This window comes from Vicugna pacos, chromosome 12 (assembly GCF_048564905.1).
Source record: "Vicugna pacos chromosome 12, VicPac4, whole genome shotgun sequence".
NCBI lineage: Eukaryota > Metazoa > Chordata > Mammalia > Artiodactyla > Camelidae > Vicugna > Vicugna pacos.
This window is the reverse complement of record NC_132998.1, coordinates 56120689-56127081: the sequence shown is the minus strand read 5'-3', so window position 1 is coordinate 56127081 and position 6393 is coordinate 56120689. Positions and strand designations below refer to the sequence as shown.

Sequence of the window (6393 nt, the reverse complement as noted above, 5' to 3'; positions counted from 1 at the left end):
CTCTGGGGCCCTTGAGGGAGGCCGGGCTGCGGGAGCCCTGAGGATCAGCTCTCCTCAGAAACAAGATGGTCTCCTGTGTATAAACGGGCCAGCGGGGCTCCTTGGAGCCAGTGGGAGCTTTGCCCCTGGGAGCAGCCTGGGGGGGAGAGAGGTGACAGGGACAGATCACAGGCTCAGAGCTGAGGTCCCGCCCCTCGCGCCCCTGAGGAAGCCCCTCCCCGCCCGGCCTGGCGTCTGTGACTCCAGGGAGGAGTCTCTCACCTGGTACTTTTACTCAACGCTCTGGATTCTGAGACTTTTTTTTTTTTATTGAAGTCACATCGGATTATAAGATGACGTAAATTTCATGTGTACAACATTTCTATTCCTGTATCCACTGCAGTGTGCTCACCGCCACAAACGGGTTGCAAAGAGTCCCCACAGATACGCTGTAGGAGAGAATGCAGACATCACAGGGGGGTTTAAAATGTAAGGAGGCTTCAAAGTAATGTCAGAAGAATCCCCGAGACTTTCAACCTCTGGGCTTTCTGCGTGCTGGCCTTCGGCGGTCATTACCCTGTCTGGTCTCACTTTCTTCTTCTGCGTAGTAGGGATAATGACTCTTTGTGGGAATGTGACTCGAAGCGCATTTCCATCCTGTCGCAGGCCACATGTAAACACGTACTAGTCCCCAGTCTGTGATCAGCAATTTCATAACCTCCAAATCCCTGAAAACCACCATATTATTGGTAACTCATTTGGACAGTAAGCTTGCCCTGTGCTGACCTGAGGCTCTTTATAATCATTACATTCTGTGCATCATGTAATGTGTATATTTATTAGTTTCCCTGTTAGAGTATGAACACATTTCTTTATAGCTGCTTCCCAGACACTGCTGTAAATTATAATTGATATTGCTTATGTGCCCTGTATTTATTCTCTTTCTAAAGGATTAAAAAAATTTAATTCCTAAACTCATCTAAATGCCAGGGATTAGACAGTTAGATCTGGAGGCTGGAAGTCCAGGATACAGGAGCTGGCAGGGCTGGTTTCTGCTGAGCCCTCATTCCTGGGTGGAACCACCTGCGGCCTTCTGGTCCTGCTCTCACACGGCCTTCCCTCAGCGTGGAGAGAGAGAGAGAGAGACAGAGGACTGGCATTTCTCCTGCATCCTACATGGACACCGTCATATTCGATTAGGTCCCCACACTTATGACCTCTTTTGATCATAATTACTTGTTTAAAATTCCTATCTTTAAATACAATCACTTAGGGGCTCAGGGTTTGAATATATGAACTTGTGGGGGACCCAGATCTGCCCATAGCACTGGTGACTCCATCAACAGTTCCCCAGGGGAGCGCTGCTCGTGAAGAAGAAGTGCAACCACTTTATACTCAATACCATTTATGTTCCACCACAATTTCTCCTAATCTATTTCTCCTTTCTACCCATCTAGATAATGAGAGCTTCTTTGAGGCTGTCATCGAATCTCTCTGGGACATACTTAGCAGAGAGGAACTGCTTCACCTGCTGACTGAAGTCCTAAATAGATTTGAGGCTGAGGACAATTTGTCCAGGTAACCTGCACGGGTGCCCCAAGGATGTCACCCAAACCAATTCCCTCGGCTATTTTCCACTGATAGGCACACCTCCTCCAGGCAGTATCCTAGGGTTGGGGTGGAGGATGTTCCTTCTCAAAAATCCATGAGGAATTTTTCCTCCATGTCATTTGCTGGCAGTGGACGTCCTCGGGGAACAAGAGATGAAATTGCAAGGAAGGGGCAGGTTATTGACCTTGGACTTAACTACTCTCTGCCTTAGTTTCTTCATTGCTTAATTTTATTATGAGGAAACTGAGATAACACATGCCAAGTGCTTAGCATAACGGCTGTTATGTAGTAGGTGCTCAGTTCATGTTAACTTTGAAAAAGGTTGTTGTGAAGAATCGAAGGCCAAGGGTCTTGATCCTGGAGATGACAACCAAAAAGGACTCCCTTTGGGATGAGTCAAAAAATTGATGAAACCGTCAGTTTGTTTCCTGGGGCTTCTGGCTGGAGCCTCTGTATCAGATACTGCAGGACCCGGGGCCCCTAGGGCAGGGAGTCCTGGGGGGAATTGGATGGAGCTGGGATGGGTCCTGGCTCTATCCCGGCCCAGCTGTGGGTCTCCAGACTGACATCCTGGATCTCAGATTTGTCATCTGTATAAAGGGAAAAGCAGTTCAATCCAATAGACCGTGGTGATGGCCTTAGAATGAACCCCGTGGTCACAGGTGGGGAACCAAGTTCACGCGTCTTGTGCAAAGCTCTAGGGAGGCCTGGACCACGGTCAGAGCCAGGGCTCAGGATGGAGCAGAGGGATCCAGGTTGGGGAAGTAGTAGGGAGACGTGGGTAGTGGGGCCAGGACCAGAGTGAGGGGAGTGGCCCATAGGACACAAAGCTGAAGGGGCTGTCAACCCGCAGAGGTGCCGTGAGTGGGAGAGGGGACATTTCCTCCCTCCCACAATTGATCCCCTTGTGCTGGGCATAGAGGGCCCGGGTTACTGTGTCCTCCACACCCTGCCTGGGGCTGAGGGTCTCCACTGCCATGTGGGACCCTCTTCTACTCTACATAGAGTACCCTGACCCATCAGAATGCAGTGTGGCTTAGTGACGACTCCACTGTCAGAATGAGTAGCTGCCAATTTTGTGTAAATTGTGGGACTCTGAGGAGAATCTTGTCCCAACAAAGAGGAAAATACTTTCTCCACCAGCTCGTCCAAATGCAGGCCTTTCAGATTGAGCTATTCGTATGGATGTTTCTTAAAGTCTTTGAATCTTTTAGATGGTCTGAAAAGTTGCACATGACCTTAGTATGCAGGTACCTGAAGGTGTCACTAGCTAAGTTGTGAGTTACACTGGTGACACCTAAGAGGTCAGAGGTGCTGGGTGGCAGGTCGAGTCAGTGAGGGGGGCTAGAGAGTTCAATGGGAACCAGGCTTAGTAGCCTCTCTCCTGCTTCCCAGTCAGTTGGGAAAGTGGATGGACCCAGGGACCTTCAACTGGGAAGGTCAAAGTCATAAGGGTTGGAAGGGAGCATAGGTCAGGGGTAGTGAACACTAGGGTCCCTTCTAGCCGTGAGTTTTGCATCTTAAAACAAATTTTATGCTCTTGGTGTTAGTGAAACTGCAAAGTCTTAGTGCACAGTCCCCAGATTGTTCTTACAATTGACAGCGATGACAAATTTGGAGGATGCCCCAAACCAACCTCAGGTTGGAGAATTCTCGAGAAGGATGCACAGAACTCCCTGACACCTGGCACACTCCCAGTTCCGAATTAACACAGGGAAGGATGCGGGTTCCCAGCAGCCACAGGGCATTGTCTGGGAGGGTTTCAAACATGAAGCTTCTCTTGTCCTCGGGACGCATTACTGTCCTGAGTTCCGGGCCCACGGGACTCAGGTGCCAACTAGGGATACCCACTGTGTTTAACAAAACGATCCTAACTGTCCTTAATATGATAAGGAAGGCTGCACTGAGGACTGTGGTGATAGGTGTGAAGCCCATTGCTGTAGAGCAGACACACTGGGCTCAAGCCCGAATACAGCACAGACTCAGGATTTATAGCCAAGGAGCAGAGTGAGGCGTGGTAGAGGGAAAATTACTGAGAGGAGACACCAGGGGGATGGGATTCCTTTTAAACTTTCCTAACAGGATTCTCGCTAAAGGCAGGTCAAGGAAGGATGCCTCAAAGGTGGGAGATGAGGAATTTGATCAGGTATCGAAGGCGATCAGACCGCAGAGTGGGGGAGACTCACTACGTGGATTTAGCAGGGTTCCTGCTGAGACTGGGTGATGGGGGCCATCGGGGACAGGACACGGAAGGGGAAGGTGGAGGCCTGCTTGAGAAGAGGACTCAGAAGAGCCTGACCAACGTTTGTTGAAGGAGAGAGTCTTAGGCACCCTGAGCCTCAGTGCACAGTGTCCTCCTGGGGCTCAATCACAGGATGCCCGCCCAGCTGACCTGAGTCTCCAGCCTCTCCCAGAGGTCTGACCAGTGCTCTCATGCTCAGTTCCTCCAGAGGTCAGGACTGACACCCCATGACCCAGATGCCCATCACCCGTCACTCCGGCAAACTGCCCAGTTGCCAGAGGCCCAGGCAAACCAAGGCACTCCTGTCAGCCAGAACATTCTAGGGGCTTAGAAATCATGACCTTGGCCAAGGGGAAAAGCAGGTTGATTCCTCACTGCACCCTAAGTTTCTCTGAATGAAAGCTTCTCTGCTCCAGTCCCACCTCTGTGTGTTTCTCTGCGGAGCTCCCGCTCTACAAGCACCTTGGAGGTGGCGGTGTTGACCCGCCTCTGAGTCAGAATGTGTCTTACCAAACACGTATCACTTAAGAGTATTCCAAGATGACTTAAGTTTTTATTCCCTGTTATAACAAGTATAATGGAGCCTCCACAATGTACAAAACAAGTTAATGTCAAAAGAAAATTTTATATTTGTAAAAATCTTTTCCTTTGGTTTATAGTAAAATCTCTGTAATTTATGCAGGATGAATCTTTTACTTTTTATTTTACAGAGACCCCCAAACTGCCTTCTTAACCCCTTGGCCTTCACTGTTACAGGGAAGAGGCAGACGCACTGCGTGAATACCTGATCGAGCTGAATGCCGAGTCGGTCCGGAAAGGCCAAGACAGGCTCCAAATAGACCAGCTGGACAGGGAGAGGTATTGGGAGAGGTTTTTGAAGGTCTTCCCTCAGATGAAGCGTGATATTGAGGAAAGCATAGGAAAGCTCCGTGCACTTGCAGACAAGGTGGGCAAGGTTCACAGGGACTGTACCATCTCCCAGGTGGCAGCTGCCTCTACTGGTGTTGTGTCTGGCATCCTGGCCGTGCTTGGCCTGGCTCTGGCACCTGTGATAGCAGGGGTCAGTCTGGCACTCTCGGCAACTGGTTTTGGGCTGGGGGTCACAGCTACTGTGACCAGTGTGACCACTGGTGTCGTGGATCACGTCAGCAGGTCATCAGCAGAAAACGAAGCCAGTTGCCTGATGTCACCTGCTGTGAACAAATGGAAAATGGTCAAGGAGGTTCTGCAGTATTGCTTGCGCCAAATTGATTCCACAGCAGAGAACCTCACAAAAGCTGTGCAACGCATTGAAATGAATATCTCTGCCATCGAGGAGGTCAGAGGCAACCCTGGCTTACTGAAATCTCTGTGGGAATTCCTGACCACTGGGAAAACTACAGTCCGAAGAGGCAGTCCGTTGCCAGAAAATCTTAGAGTCACAGGTCAGGCAATGAGCAGAAACCCGGGTCATGGGTTTCGGCATGGCAAGTGTCTCCCTTCTGATAGATGTGGGCCTCCTAGTGATGGAGTCAAAGCACCTGCATGAGGGGGCAAAGGCAGAGTCCGCTGAATGGCTAAGGCAGCGGGCCTGGGAGCTGGAGAGGAGGTTGAAGAGGCTTACCCAGACCTACCAGAGTCTGCAGTAGGGCCTGTCTTCCTCCCCCTACCCCAGAGCAGTGCAGGTAGCAGGGGCCCTTGTAGGGCAAAGATGCAGAGGTAGATTCTTAGAGGGAAAAACACAGCCAAATAAAACTTGTGGACCTGGGTGTGAAGGAATTTGGCATTTCTGGGTCTGAGCGCAGCCGGGCAGGGATTCAAGCAGGTGGCAGACGTGAAAGACAAACAGGGAGCCTGGAGCCTGGAGCCTGGAATAAGGGTGGAGGGAGTGCGAGAGAGGGAGCGAGAGGGGGAAACCATGTGTCATGGACCAGGAACACCCTGGGGGCCTGAAGAAAGAGAGAGGCTGGCGGAACAACAAGAAGTAGACTGGGAATGCAAGAGTTGCAAATAGGAGAAAGTCAAAGAGTTGGGACTGTTGGATTGTGGGAGAGGCGGCAGTGGCTCCTCTCTCTCCCCTCCCCCAGGGTGTGATGTCCCAGCCAGAAGTGTCTTCGCTGGTTGGAGTCTCCAGCCCTCCTTTTCCAGTATCAATTCACTTTTAACTTCTAGCGGGTTTATCTGAATTAGGCAGTGATATCTTGAGGATGATAATGCTGGTGATGGTGATGATCATGCTGATGACAACCCACTGGATGGACTATATGTCAAGTTGCCTGGTGCTGTTTCGGACCAGGGTGCACTGAGAGACCAAGGCAGTTCCTATGAAACTTCAAATGCTATGTTGATATAGAGGTTAATTTGGAAAAAAGCAAGAGAACAAAGGAAAGAAGGAAGGAGGGAAGGAAGGGAGGAAGGGAGGAAGGAAGAAAGAAAGAAAGAAAGAAAGAAAGAAAGAAAGAAAGAAAGAAAGAAAGAAAGAAAGAAAGAAAGAAAGAAAGAAAGAAAAAGGAAGGAAGGAAGGAAGGAAGGAAGGAAGAAAGAAAGAAAGAAAGAAAGAAAGAAAGAAAGAAAGAAAGAAA

The 6393-nt window shown here is 49.9% G+C and overlaps 1 pseudogene; it reads left to right on the top strand.

The window, feature by feature from the left end:
- The first annotated feature begins 595 nt into the window (after nt 1-595).
- LOC140685387 (apolipoprotein L2-like) lies at nt 596-6186 on the top strand (annotated as a pseudogene).
- The last annotated feature ends 207 nt before the right edge of the window (nt 6187-6393 follow it).